At 46.9% G+C, this 14644-nt stretch overlaps 1 protein-coding gene across 2 annotated transcripts in view; it reads right to left on the reverse strand.

Annotated features, from left to right (window-relative positions):
• Positions 1–905: 905 nt before the first annotated feature.
• The window catches only part of GRIA3 (glutamate ionotropic receptor AMPA type subunit 3), a 306481-nt gene continuing 292742 nt past the window's right edge, over positions 906–14644 (reverse strand). Inside the window, exon 16 of one of the 2 annotated variants that reach the window (XM_056809190.1) lies at positions 906–2867. The gene's annotated coding sequence lies outside the window, so the exon portion shown is untranslated. The remainder of the gene's footprint in view (positions 2868–14644) is intronic. The other variant, XM_056809189.1, reaches the window with a different exon arrangement.

Below are 14644 nucleotides of genomic sequence, written 5' to 3' on the forward strand. Positions count from 1 at the left end.
GTTATGTGCTACAGCATGAGTCCAGTTGAAGTCTTTTTATTTTTATACCGTTACCCAACAGACCCCTTTCAGAGAAGACACTGAGTTGATCCACTTTATCTGAGCCCAGGTTTCAAGGCTCATCGAAGGACAGTCAGTGGGAAACTGGGTGATAAAGACCTTTTTTGCAGTTCAGCAGCCTCAAGGATGGGAAGCTGAGTGATTGCTGCATGAGGCCCATATATCATCAGAGGAAATGAATGGGAGAAGGATGGAATGTAGAGATCACTCCTGGGACAACACCTCTCACATGTGGGGCCCTTGAGAATAGCTAGCCCAGGTTCCAGGTACTTTTTATGGTTCCTAAGGCACTTAAAACCACTGCTCATGGACTCCTTCCAGTTGTTGACTTTTTGCTCTAGTCAATGACTGGGCACAGTGGGCTCACAACAAAGGCATGGAATAAATGGCCTACTTAAAAATCTTGTAATACAACATTGCTCTCATAAACCTGGCTATGTGGTCCCACAAATAAACACACCGTCAATGCTTGGGAGACTGGGCATGTATAGGGCTCCTGCATAAAGGATTCATACCTAGGGAACATATGTGTTTAGGGTACACATGTAGAGGGGTAACTCAGGCCTCTGACATTGTACCACCTATGCCTTCTGGCATAATGGCACTGCTCTGACTGGGCATGCTCCCTATTGGGCGTGGCATCAACTGGGTTTGTTACTCTGTTGTTCCTATGGGTCTGAAGGCAGATAGGCATATTATTTTGATGGTGACCTTGTGGTGACTGTTCTCAGCTTCAGGGCTTTATGTCTTTAGGCGCCCCCCTCCACTCCCAGCCATCCCAGTTTAAGTTTGCTTGTTTATAGTGGCTAGAATCTCTCCCTGATTAAAAAAAGTGGATGGATCTCTATTTTTTTAAATTAAAATTTATTTTTAAAAATGAGTTAAAATTTGTTTTTCTCTTTCTCTTGCCTCCCCCACATTTGGGGAAAAAGGAAAAACAAAATTTTGTGACAAATGTACATAATTAAGCAAAACAAATTTCCACGTTAGCCATGCCCCCCCCCCAATGTCTCTGAGTCCGTCCGTCACCTGTCTCTCAGATTGCAGATAGTATGTTTTATCACCAGGCCTCTGGAATCATTATGTGGCTGGCTCAGAGTTCTCAAATCTTTTAAAGTTGCCCGTCTTCACAATGCTGCTGCTACAGTATAAATTGTTCTCTTGGTTCTGCTTACGTCACTTCGCATTGATTCATACAAGTCTTCCCAGGTTTCTCTGAAACCATAATTTCTTATGACACAAAATCTGTTCCTCTAATTGGTGGACACCCTTTTAGTTTCTGGTTCTTTGCCACCACAAAAGCCTGCTACAAATCTTTTTGCCCACGTGAGCCTTTTTTCTCTTTCTTTGATCTCTTTGGGGGCTAGGCCCAGGAATAATATTACAGGGTCAAAGAGTATGTACAATTCAGTAACTTTTGGGGCACAGTTCCAACTTGCTTTCCAGAATGTGACCCCGTCACAGCTTCATGAAGAGTGTATATTAATGTGTCTGTTTTCCCTATTGCCCCCCAACATTTGTGATTTTCCATTCTTTTTATCATCTTAGCCAGTACGATGGGTGTGAGGTGGGAGCACAGAGTTGCTTTAATTTGCTCTTCTCTAATTAGTGATTTGGAACATAATGACAGCTCTTTAGGCAGAGTTACCACACCCAGCTAATGAGAGTCAGGCAGAGGGCTCCTGAGCTAACATTAAGTTTTTCTTTTCATCATCATTGCCTGAGCTGAGATCTCACATGCTCCCACCCCCTTCCAGACAATTATCTCACTTAGGGTTAGACATTCCCAAGCTCCTCTCTGGCTTAGCACGCAAATTAATTTGAACCAGAATAAGAAGATACACAGAATATATTCAAAACATATACAAAATGAAGACAAGAAGGGAGAATACTAGCAGCTGGCAGGCTGGGGAGATCAGGAAAGGTTTTCTGTAGAAGGGAGGGAGCCCTTGCGCTGAATTTAGAAGGAAACCAAAATTATAAAAGGAAGAGGTGAAGAGGGAGAATGTTTCAGGCATAGGGGCAGTCAGTGCAAAGGCATGAAGACGAGAGCTAGAGCATCACGTATGAGAAACGGTGAGTGGGCTAGTATGGCTAAACCACAGACTCATGGGAGTTTAGGAACGCTGGAAAGGTAGGAAGGCGCCAGTTGTAAAGTGGTTCGAATTCAATCTTGAGTATATACCATGATTCTTGATAAAAGATGAAAAGCCAAGAGCCCAGATCATTCACAAACTGGATCATTTGCTCTTTGATTCTAAAGAGTTGGTTGTATTATTGTGGCTCCTGGGTCAGAATGCATATCGATAACCTTTTCTATGAGGACGAATGTATGACTTCAATCTTCACTTGAGGGCCTTCTTGTGTCCTGATGGCTAGTTAAGACCCCCAAGGCAACTGTTAGCTTGATTCTGAGTCATGAAAAGCATGAATAGCTCCAGTGTGGGTATAGGTGAGCATTCCTGGGTAAGAAGTCTCCCTTCCTCAGGATTTCAACAACAGCTTTCTTGTGTAGACACTCTACTCCGCCCAGAACTTTGCTGATGAATGGAAAGGCAGCCTCTCCCCTTTGGTGAGATTCCTCCCTCATTCCTTCAAGAAAGAGATATAGGTATACATCTGTAGTATCTGCGTTTGCTCTGGAATAATTCCCCAAAGTGCTGAAAGGAATAGATCGTAGATGGCTTGGCCAAGGCTCTACAGGTCTAAGCTGTACAACAGATGACAAGTCCACGGTCAGGGCTCTGACTGGTTAAAAGGTTAGATCTTGGAGTGAACATCTAGGAGTAGGAAATGGATGTAGTACCCTAGAAGGAAGTATAAGAAAAAGAGACATATAATTAGATCGGGCTGTCTCTGTCCATGAACGCATGGGTCTGAGAGATGTGTCCTCGGGAAACTGAGTGTGGGAAGATGGGGTGCCTCCAGCAGCCATGTGTTACTCTTTCTGGGACTGCTTAGTGAATTAGAATGGCATTGAAGAAATAGCACAAAGTACCTTGGGGTATTTATACACTAAGGGAGGTAGGGGGGTGGCGAGCCTGCTCAAGTTGACCTGATACCTTCCCATCACCCAAGGGCTATGAACTAGGCTCTCGTTATCCCAAGCTTTCCATGACTCACTGGAAAGAATATTACATTTGGCTTCTGGATGCTGTACAGTCTTTTAAAGTGATTTCCTTGTCATAATGCCTGGTTTGAGTCCCAGGCTGACATAAGTGAGCAAGACCAAGTCATGTCTCCAAGCTTGATTTTCCCCATCAAATGGAGAGAAAAGCACTTCTCTCACAGGCTTGTTGCAGATCATTGATTTTAAGGACTTTGCAAACCTTAAGGGGTTACATGTGATCATAGAGACCTTGGAAACCCTTTAATTTGACAGAGGAGGAAACTGAGGCGCACACAGTTGAAGTAGTGACTTGCCCAAGGTCACAGTGGCAAAAAACAAAGGAGCTGCTATCGATATCATCAGGAAAATGGAATGAACAGACGCAGCTGCAAGATAAGAGCTTCCCCAAGTCACGTCCTCTCCCTGAGGCTCGGCATCCTCCTCAGAAAAATAGAAATAATAATGTTTTTACTCTTTGTGAGGAGAACTGTTCCTGGTTTCTTGATGATTTCACTTTAGATTTTTTTCATTCCAGATTTTTCTTCCAGGTGATTACAGGAAGAAATAGTCAGAAGGCAAAAAAAAAAAAGAAATAAAAATGGTGTTCTTATAAGGAGCCGTAAATAGCAATGGCTGCTGTTTCTAATGTGGCTCGTCTCTGCACTGTATACATTTCCGATGGCGGGGTATTCATTCCCCACGCTGTGGCATTAGTGAGGAAATTGGGATCAGGTAAATAACACCAGGAAGTAATGACTGTTGACATTCCTCCTAGTAATCTGTTTTCCTGGAACAAACCATAAATGTATTCAGTTTGAAATTAATACACTATTTTAAATTTTCTCCATAAAAATGACTTATGAGATTAAATCCATTAGTTTAATGGGATATCACAATCATTACCCAGGACTTGTTTATATTGCAATCAGTAGAATGGGATGTTGTCTCAGAATAAGGAAATGAATGTGAGTGCCAAAGATTTTCCCCTTATTTAATTTTAATAACTGTAAATCATTATATGCGACATGGATTTTTCATATTTATGCCCCGTTATACACACATAAAACCTGTTAGAGGGAGTAGAAGAGAGCAAGGATCATGGGATTCTATAGCCTGAGGCTGCTTGGCCCAACCCCTTTATTTTACAGAGGGGGAAACTGAGGGTCATGGAGGTTACAGTCAATCTGTCACCAGGTCCTGTTGATTCTATTCCTCCTAACATCCCTGACAGTGGCAGCCCCCTCATGCAGGCCCTTAACATCTCCAGCCTGGACCATCTCAGTAGTCCGTGACTTGGTCTCTCAGCCTAAAGTCTTCCCATTCTGGAGCCCTGCCACTAAGCTTATTTCCCATCTGCCCTGGATCTGTCTTGTTTGTACAGAGTTGTTTTCCTATGATGCCCCCTCTGGACCGTGAGCTCTATCAGAGCAGGGACAGTCTTGTTTTCCTTTGTATCCTCAGCTCTTGGCAAAATGTCTGGCACGCAGTAGGTGCTTAATATTTACTGTTTCTCTCCACTCTGGGCTGTCCTCCATTCAGCTATAAAATTGATCTTTCTAAAGTACAAGTCTGGTCAGTCATGTCACTGCCTCCACCTCCCAATTCAGTGAACTTCTGTGGCTCCCCATTACCTTTGGAATCATGTATAAAATCCTCTGTTTGGCATTCAAAGCCCTTTGTGACCTGGCTGCTTCCTACCTTTCCAGGCTTCTTACTCACCCTGATGATCTCTGGGATCCAGTGTCACTGGTCTCCTCACTCTTTCTGACATGCCATCTTCTGACTGGGCATTTTGACCGTCCTTCGGAGCTGGAGTTCTCTCCCTCCTCATCTCTGTGACTTGGTTTCCCTGGCTTCCTTCAAGTGCCCCTAAAGACTCACCTTCAACAGGAAGCTTGGCCCAATCCCTGTTGGTCTTAGTACTTTCCCTCTGCTGATTCCTCCCAGTTTATTGTGTATATATCTTGTTTGGCCATAGTTGTGTGAGTCCTTGTTATGACATTTACTGCTGTAACAGAATAAGGGACAGTCTCTGAACCTCAGTTTCCTCATCTCTAAAATGGGAATAATGATACTCAAATTACCTGCCTTATGCCCTATAGATCCCTGAAGCTTTCTTGTCATTTCCTTGAGTCTCATGGAGGTGGGGATTGATAATACACGAGTCACTATTGGCTGTGAATGTGTTAGCAGGACTGGTTCATCAGATAGACTTGTGAGAATGGGGATGAGGGGTGAGCCTGGGAGCCCAGGGCCCAATTTAAGGTCTATGGAATGGCATGAGGATTATCGGCTCTTACAGAGAAGAGAAGAATAGAAAGAGAAGACAATAGAGGAGTAGGACAGTAACTTTAGCTATGCACGTTTTTTTAACTCTTATTTTTTTGTCCTAGTATCAATTCTAAGACAGAAGAGCAAGATAATGATGGTTAAGTGACTTGCCCAGGGTCACACAGCTAGGAAGCAGCTGAGGCCAGATTTGGACCCAGGTCTTCTCAACTCCACCTGACACTCATTCTCTTTACCAGAGGATGTTCCATAGTTTAGAGAGATAGCATAGTATGGTACATTGGGAACTTCAGAGTCAGGAAGGCTGGAGTTCAAATGTCATTTCAAATGTCATTCATGAGACATTTTGACTACCTGGCCCAGTGCCCCACGCTCTAAGTGCTCGAAGACTCAAAGGTCAAGAATGGGCCCTGCCATGCAGTAGTACAAGGGTTTTCCTCGCCAGGAGTTATCTAATCTCATGAAATCCTGGATCTGGACAAAGTCCAGAGCTCCCAACCGCCTGGACCAGTGTTTGTCGGTATCATCAATACATTTCAGACCCATGGTGCTCCTTCTTGGCTAGAGGAGTCTGGGAAACCCTGCTCTTTGGAAGTGTCCAAATGTTCCTTGGCAAATAAGAGATGCCTCTCTGGGTCTTCTAGAAGGGACCAGATGCTCTGGCCTTAGGGTAACAATAAATCAAAAGGCTTAGGCTAAAGGCAAGACACAGTGAAAGAGGGAAAACAGAAGTTGAGCTGTGGGCCTCCTTCTTTGGCTCTGGGTCACCGGGTGCTACATATGACCTTGCTCCAAGGACAGGTGGTCACAGGCAAGTTCGATTGGGTGCAGGTAGGTGGGCCTAGATGGATAATGACAATTGCTTGACTGGGGCCTCCAGGTGGGGTGCCTGCTGGTTTCTGGAATGGCACGAACCAGGAATCTGAACTGCAAAAGGCATCCAGTGATAGTCCCATGTATCATGATGACAACATGAGGTTATGGGACCTGGGGCCAGCCACCCCCAGTGTCACAGCTAGCTTGGGCTTGTCAGACTCAGTGAATCTCTTCCACTCGCTCCCCTCCACCCATCTCACTCCCTGCCAAATATTGGCTGCTCTGAGCTCCAATGCCCCAGCTCTCTTTTCTCTCAGGATCCGGCTCCCCAAATTCCCACCTAGCAGATTGACCAGTGTGAGACAATACCCCTGCCCCGTGTTTTTGCTGTTCACAGAGCTCCGGCACTGAGGCACTGAAGGGGCATCTCAGGAGGAGCTCCTGTGGGCAACCCCAGAGGGCCCCATTATGAGACATTGTGATATCACTTCCCTGCTACTCATCTTCCTTATAATAGGGGAGAGAGACAGACAGACAGAGAGAGGGAGAGAAAAAGTGAAGGAAGAGGTGAGAGAAAGAAAGAGAAAAAGAAAGACACAGACAGGGTGAGAGAGACACAGAGGGAGAAACAGAGAGAGTGAAGAAAGAGGTGAGAGAGAGAGAGAGAGAGAGAGAGAGAGAGAGACAAAGAAAGACAGAGACAGGGTGAGAGAGACACACACAGAGGGAGAAACAGAGAGAGTGAAGAAAGAGACGAGAGAGAAAGAACGAGAGAAAGAGAGAGGTGAGAGAGAGAGGGAGAGAGAAAGTGAAGGGAGAGGTGAGAGAAAGAGAGACAAAGAAAGACAGAGAGAGACAGGATGAGAGAGACACAGAGGGAGAAAAAGAGAGAGTGAAGAAAGAGGTGAGAGAGAGAGAGGGAGGGAGAAAGTGAAAGGAGAGGTGAGAGAAAGAGAGACAAAGAAAGACAGAGACAGGATGAGAGAGACACACACAGAGGGAGAAACAGAGAGAGTGAAGAAAGGAGAGAGAGAGAAAGGGAGAGGTGAGAGAGAGAGACAAAGAAAGACAGAGACAGGGTGAGAGAGACACAGAGAGAAAAAGAGAGGGTGAAGAAAGAGATGAGAAAGAGAGGGAGGGAGAAAGTGAAAGGAGAGGTGAGAGAAAGAGAGACAAAGAAAGACAGAGAGAGTCACATACAGAGGGAGAAACAGAGAGAGTGAAGAAAGGAGAGAGAGAGGGGGGGCGAGGGAGGGAGGGAGAAAGTGAAGGGAAAGGTGAGAGAAAGAGAGACAGTTGTAAGAGAGACACAGAGGGAGAAACAGAGAGAGTGAATAAAGAGGAGAGAGAGAAAAAGAGAGAGGTGACACACAGTGGGAGGGAGGGAGGGAGGGAGAGAGAGCGAGAGAGAGCGAGCGAGCGAGCGAGAGAGAGACAGAGAGAGAGAGAGAGAGAGAGAGAGAGAGAGAGAGAGAGAGAGAGAGAGAGAGAGAGAGAGAGAGAGAGAAAGTGAAAGGAGAGAGAGAAAGTGGTGAAGGGGGAGGTAAGGGAAAGAGAAAGACAGAGACAAAGAAAGACAGAGACAGGGTGAGAGAGACACACACAGAGGGAGAATCAGAGAGAGAGAGTGAAGGAAGAAGTGAGAGACAGAGAGTGAGAGGAAGGGAGGGAGGGAGGGAGAAAGGGAGAGACACAGGGTCTCCATTGTCTTGGGCAGGGCTTTTGTTGCCCAGCTCGTTAGCGCCGGCGTTTCTGGGCCCTGGCTCCTGGAGCACTGACTGACTTGCTGGGACTTCCTGAATATTTATTAGCGAAATGCAAATGACCCGTTTTGCTTAGATGAAAGCTTCGGGAAAGCGCTGGCGGGCGGGGTGGCCGGGCAGCCCGAGGCTGGCCGCACGTGCCCACGCGGGATTATTTATGAGACTGTCAAGCCGGCTCCATAATACTTTTAGACTTTGTCTACTGTGACTCAGCAGACAAATGAAACTGTCCGCCGCTGCTCCGCGGTGAGCAGGAAGCTTGGCGGTGCTCGTGGGCTCCCAGAATACCAATTGTGGATACTGCTGGGACGCGGCGGTGGCGGTGGCGGCGGCGGCGGCGGCGGCGGCGGCGGCGGCCATGATTGCCCAGCGTTTGATTCTTTTCTGCAGGGAAAGTGGAGGTAGTGGAGGACGGGGCGGAACCCCGGCTGGGCCCAAAGCAAGCTGTCAGAAAGCTTTTCTCTCTCAGTTGAGTCCTTGGGGGCGGCGGAGGATGGGGCAGGAACTCCAGATACTACAGAATCTCGAAGGGATCAGACTGGACGTGAGCTTCCCTGGGCTGTGGCGGCTCTCCGTGTGTCTCCTCAGCGAAGCGTTCCCTCACCACCCCTGCCCGAGGATGACCGCCTCTTTTGACCTGCTGGAGTTGTGGGTGGCCCTGGGGATGTGTGTAGATCTCCTCCTCCAGCAACCCAACTAGCCGGGATTCCCCAACCTCGTGGTGTAGCCCAGAAGTGAAATGGGAGAGGGGAGAGATACGGGGCTCGTGGACCGCAATGAATTGCCATAAAGCTTTGGTCTTCTATAGGATTACCGGCGTGCCCTTTGCTGCCATGCTTGCTAACCCATACTGGAAGGGACCCCCTGTGGGGCCATCCAAACCTTCCATCTTCCAGATGCGGAAGCTGAGACCCAGGAAAGCAGAGTCACGTGCCCAGGGTCATAGATGTAGAGCTACAAGGGAATTCAGAGGCCACCTGGTCCTCAGTTTGCAGAGGAACAGACAGAGGCCTAGCAAAGGGAAATGACTCAGCCAAGGTTACACGGAGAGTAAGGAATAGAACTGGGATTTGATACTAGAGCCTCTGACCCTCAGTTTAGCCCATTTGCTTCTTAAACTACCTCTCCTGTACAGCCCTGGGCTCTGATACATGAAAAGGAAACAGCAGTCAAGAAGCAGAACCATTCCAAATTCTAGTGCTTTGAGGTTTACAAAGCACTTTTGTAGGATCTTTGCACCCAGGTCTGGGGCTGGAAGCCACCACAAGGCCAGCCAGTCTAAACCCCTCACTGACAGAGGAAGAGACTGAGGCCCAAGAGGCCTAAATGATTTGTCAAAAGTCACATCATGGGTCCTAGAATTAGGGCTGGCTCCTCCCTCACTTTAGCAACTGGCAAACACTACCTACCAATCATGGCTCAGTTTATTGTTTTGTTGATTGTCTAGCCTTAAGAAAGCCACTAAGAAAGTGTTAATGTAGATTAAGCTTAAAAGTGTGTGTGCTGTCCCTTTTTTGAGAGCCTGTTGTTGACTGTTTAGCCTTGGAAGGTCCACCAAGGTCATCCAGTCCAACCCCCTCATTTTCCAGAGGAGGAAACTGAGCTCAGGGAGGGGAAGGGACTTGACCAAGGCCACATACAGGTCCATAGGTCTAGAGCTGGAAGGGATCTTTGTGGCCATTTAGGCTAAGCTTCTCATTTTACACAAGGGGAACCAGGTTGGGGAAGTGATTTGGCCATGATCATATATAAGATCTTAAACTGTTCGAACTGGAGAAAACATCGGAGGAAACAGACTCAGAAAGGTTAAATGACTTACCCAGGGTCCTATAGCTAGTAATGTTCTGAGGTGGGATTTGAACACAGATCTTTGTGACTCTATGGCCAATGTTCTAGTCATTCTGTACTACAGTGCTTCAGGATGGGCTCTGACAAGGCCTTTCTGGAGAAATAATTTTTGACTCCATCTTTCAAATAATGAACCTCTCCCTACCTACCAGCTCCTTCCCAGTTGCCTACAAACATGCTCAAGTCTTCCCTTTCCTTACAAATCAAACCAAAGCTTCCCTTGGCTCTCCATTTCCCTCCAGCTATCCTCTATCTGTCTTCCCTTTTTCCAGCCAGATTCCGAGCTGGAATGTCCATTGCTTCCTCCTATCCCTCAATCCTTGACTGTTTGCATTTTGCCTCCTACCTTCATCACTCAACTGAACTGTTCTTCCCAGGATTACCATTGAGCTCTTCATCAATGACTCAAATGGCTGGCCCTGTCCTTCTTTTAAAAATCCTTACTTTCTGTCTTAGTATCATTTCTAAAACAGAAGAGCAGTAAGGGCTAGGCAGTGGGAATTGGCCTTCGTGTTAATTAGTTTTGCTTTAAAAAAAATCATTGCCATCTGTTTTAGAATCAAAACTAAGGATTGGTTTCAAGGTAAAAGAGCAGTAATGCTAGGGAATGGGGGCTAAGTGACTTGCCCAGGGTCACACATCTAGGAAGTGGCTAAGGTCAAATTTGAACCCATGTCGTCTTGACTCCTGATCTTGCACTCTATCCACTGTACTATCTAGCTGCCCCAGTCCCCATCCTTCTTAACCTCTCTGCAGCCTTTGGCACTATGGAGCAGTACAATGTCTCTTCCTGAATCTTCTCCATCTCCTCCCTGCCTGCTTGCTCTTTCTTTGGTTCTTTTCCTGGTTCATACCCCCACCCCACCCCAATTTGCTGCTGGCCTCTAGGACTAGCCTGGCTCCCCTTTTTTCTCTCTTTTCTCTACACTTGCTGACCGTATCAGCTCAAATGGGTCTATATCATGTTCTGTGGACATTCTAGCTTTTGTCTTTATGTTTTTGCACAAGAAGTCTCTGCCATACCTGGAAAGCTCTCTGTCCTTTCCTCCCTCCCACCTCTTAGAATCTCTCTTTTCCTTCAAGACTCACTTCTGGTGCGGTCTCCTTTATCTGATCTCCCTGTACCCACGACTTTAAGGACCCAAGCATATCGCCCTTTCCCTCTTGAAATGACTTTGTATTTTTTTCTTTTTTTTAACCCTCACCTTCCATCTTGGAATCAATACTGTGTATTGGCTCCAAGGCAGAAGAGTGGTAAGGGCTAGGCAATGGGGGTCAAGTGACTTGCCCAGGGTCACACAGCTGGGAAGTGTCTGAGGCCAGATTTGAACCTAGGACCTCCTGTCTCTAGGCCTGAGTCTCAATCCACTGAGCCACTCAGCTACCCACTGTATTTTTCTTAATCTACTTTGAGAGGCAGTGTGGCTTAGTGGCTAGAAAGCCGACCTTGGACTCACAAAGACCAGCAGTGTTGTAAGGCTGGGTGCTGCCAGGAAAGTTCCTTAACTGGTAAGTGCCTTGGGCAGCTCTCTCAGGCTGAGAGTTGTGACTCTGAATTTGTAAAAGAGGCTTCCTTTCTAGGCATTCCTTACAACAATGAAATAAATAATCCATCTGAGAGAAATGTTTTGGATTTACTTCTTGGAAGCAGCACAGAAGAGTAAGGAAATGACAATGGCTTCTGGAGTCAGAGGACTCAAATTCGAATCCTGCCTCTGATATTTGCTATATTTTCAACTCTGGGCAAGTCTCTTCTTTTCTCTTATGTTCAGTTTCCTCAGCTCTAAAATGACTGGGCTAGACTAGACGGACTCTGGGAGCCCCTCCTGGTTTAGATTTAGGCTCCTGTAGTCTTTTCCTTCTTCTCGGCCTCCACACCCCAAACAATGTAACTTATTTTTGTCTGTGCCTGTCATATGTTTGTTGGTTGAATGTTGAATGAATAAATGGTTCTGCTCTGTGTGGATGTCTGGACACCTGGATGTTTGGGTCAGGAGAAATGGGGAGGAGAAGAATCTCCCTAGTGGGGGTCATCCAACAGACTGGCTGACCATTTGTTGGGTGTTTGGGGCAGAGTCTGTTCATGAATGGGTTGGCTGAGATGGCTTTGAAGCTATCCACCAATTGTGCCATTCTGTGATTCTGTGACAGGAATGGTTAGCCCCCATTCCCATCCCTGCTGGATCAATAAAGCTGAAATAATCACCACCACCACCACCACCACTCTCTGGGCTGACCTTCCTCCTGAGCACCTTGTAAGGCGGGGAGGGCAAGAGTTATTCTCTGTTTGGCGTCTGCAAAGTGGGAGCCTGAGTGGTGAATAGAGCTGTCCAAAGGCACACAACGGGCAAATGGCAAAAGCACTATTTGAATTTGCATCTCCGGGTACCAGGGCCCGTGGTCCTTCTATTAGGCTTTGCCACCTCTCATTGGTGGCGTTCGCTGCTTGGTTACCAAGGACGGATTGATCGTACGTGCTCTGTGAAAGTGTTATTGGACTGTTTGGCCATGAGATGGTGGAGGTGTGTGTGATCATGGTGAGCTTCAGGTCCCATATGCCCTCGCACAGGGACTTGGTGAGCAGAGAAGCCTTGGAATCTATTCAAGAAGGTTCCACCTAGTAGAGAGGGCCAAGGCAATGTCTTTTGGGGCCTGTAGACAAGCAGATGCTCATTTGCTGGGCCTACGCCCTGCCCTGAGCTGGAGGAAGCCTTCCTGTCTGCCTTCTCTCCTAAGCCTTAGAGCTTGGAAGGCTTTGCTGACCTTTTAGATGACTGACAGAGGAGGGATGGGGTCAGGAAGGGACGTTCTTTGAACAGTGTGAGAGATGGTAGCCTCTGTCTAAACGGCTTCTTCTCACTGGTCCACTCTTTAGGAGGTAAGGCATGGTTACTTGGCAGGGATGATGGGTCTACTCAGCAGCCCATTAGTACCCTTTGAAGAGATGGCATCTGAACGATACATTGGGGTAGAACAGAGGGGGTCCAAAACACTCATGCTGGGGTTGGGGTAGGGAATTGTCATTGGGTAGCCTGGACAGCCAGGAGGTAGTACAAGGGCTACTTGGTGACAGGGACAATTAAATAAGATGGGTCTTTCCTATATAGCCTGAGGTCAGACATGGTGTGTGTGGGTGGTGGGCCGAGTTCTTCAAACACTAGTTACTCAGAGGGGGCTGATTTGCCAGGCACACCGAGCATCCTCTCCCTTTCCCCATCATGGTCCCTCTCACTTTTTCCTCCTAGGCTCATAGATTTAGACTTTGGAGGTCATCAAGGCCAATCTCCTCATTTTATAGATGAGGAAACTGAGGACCAACAGAGAGGTGAAGAGACTTGCCCAAGGCCACATAGCTTACAAGGCAGAATTTGAACCAGATCTACTGCCTCCAAGTCCAGTGCTATACCAACTCTTCTCCACCGCTGAATTCCTAGCCATCCTTTAGAATCCATTTCAGATACCTCTTCAACCAGGAAGCCCTCTGGAAGCTGTCAGAGTGACCTTGTGTTCATTTGCTTTTGCTTCTGACTCTTCCCAGAGGCCCAACCACTGAAGCTCTGCCTTTGTTCAAATGCGATATGTGGCCTAGAGCAAACATGGGCCTTCCTCAAGCAGGCCTGTGGTTGCCAAAGAAAAGAAAACATTATTTCCCCTTTTCCTTAGAGTCAGTTACCTGGCACCAGGCTGGCCATGCCAAGAGAAATGCCAGTGTAAGAGGGCACCTTCCTCTTGTTTATTCAGTACTACTTCTAGACTTAGCCATGGTTCCTGGTGATTCTATGTGAGCTTGATATGATAGGAAATGGTTTATTTGCCTGTTAACTGATACTTTCTATTAGCTAGGCCTCCATTTATGACTAGGGCCATGGGAAGGGCCTCTGAGGTCCTAAAGCCACTTCTAATTTGTCAAAGGGGGACAACTGTGAGCAATGTAGTTTTGTTTTTTAAACCGTTACCTTCCTTCCACTTTAGAATCAATATTATGTATTGGTTCCAAGGCAGAAGAGTGATAAGGGCTAGGCAATGGGGGTTAAGTGACTTGCCCAGGGCCATACAGCCAGGAAGTGTCTGAGTTCAAATTTGAACCCAGGACCTCCTGTCTCTGGGCCTGGCTCTCCATCTACTGAGCCACCCAGTGTTAAACATGTATGAAACATGCCTTTACTAAGGACTAGAGAATTTCAAGCTGGAAGGGACCTCAGAGACCATCCAGTTCAGGGATTCTTTACCTGATATCTGGAAACTGGTTTTGTAAATATTTTGATAACTGTTTTGAAGAACTAGTTTCCTCTGTAATCGCTTGCATTTTCTTTTGTGCATCTAAAAACCTTATTCAGAGGTGGTTTCAGCAGACTGCTTACAGGGTCCATGACACCAGAAAGGTTAAGAGCCCCTGATCTAGTCTAACCCTCTCGTCTTCTAGGTGGTGGCACTGAGGCCCAGAGAGGGAAAGGGACTTACTTACCCAAGGTCAGCCCAGCAGCTGGAGGCCAGGTTCTCTGCCTTAAAATGTAGTACTCTTGATATTATACCACGACTGCCTTTGAGAGCAAAGATCTACACTCTCCCTACCCCACCTTCACTACGGGTCCTCTGTGCCTTAGGAGATAGTCAGGGCCTGGGTGATTCATCACCTGGTAGTCAATCCTTTGATAACAAGACTTTCCAGATGTAGCTGGACTGTGTACTGGGTCTGCACTTGAAGACTTTCTAGCTAGGCAGACACTCCCAGAGCTTACCCTTTGTTGGGCAAATGTTG

Source organism: Monodelphis domestica, chromosome X (genome assembly GCF_027887165.1).
Source record: "Monodelphis domestica isolate mMonDom1 chromosome X, mMonDom1.pri, whole genome shotgun sequence".
Classification (NCBI taxonomy): Eukaryota; Metazoa; Chordata; class Mammalia; order Didelphimorphia; family Didelphidae; genus Monodelphis; species Monodelphis domestica.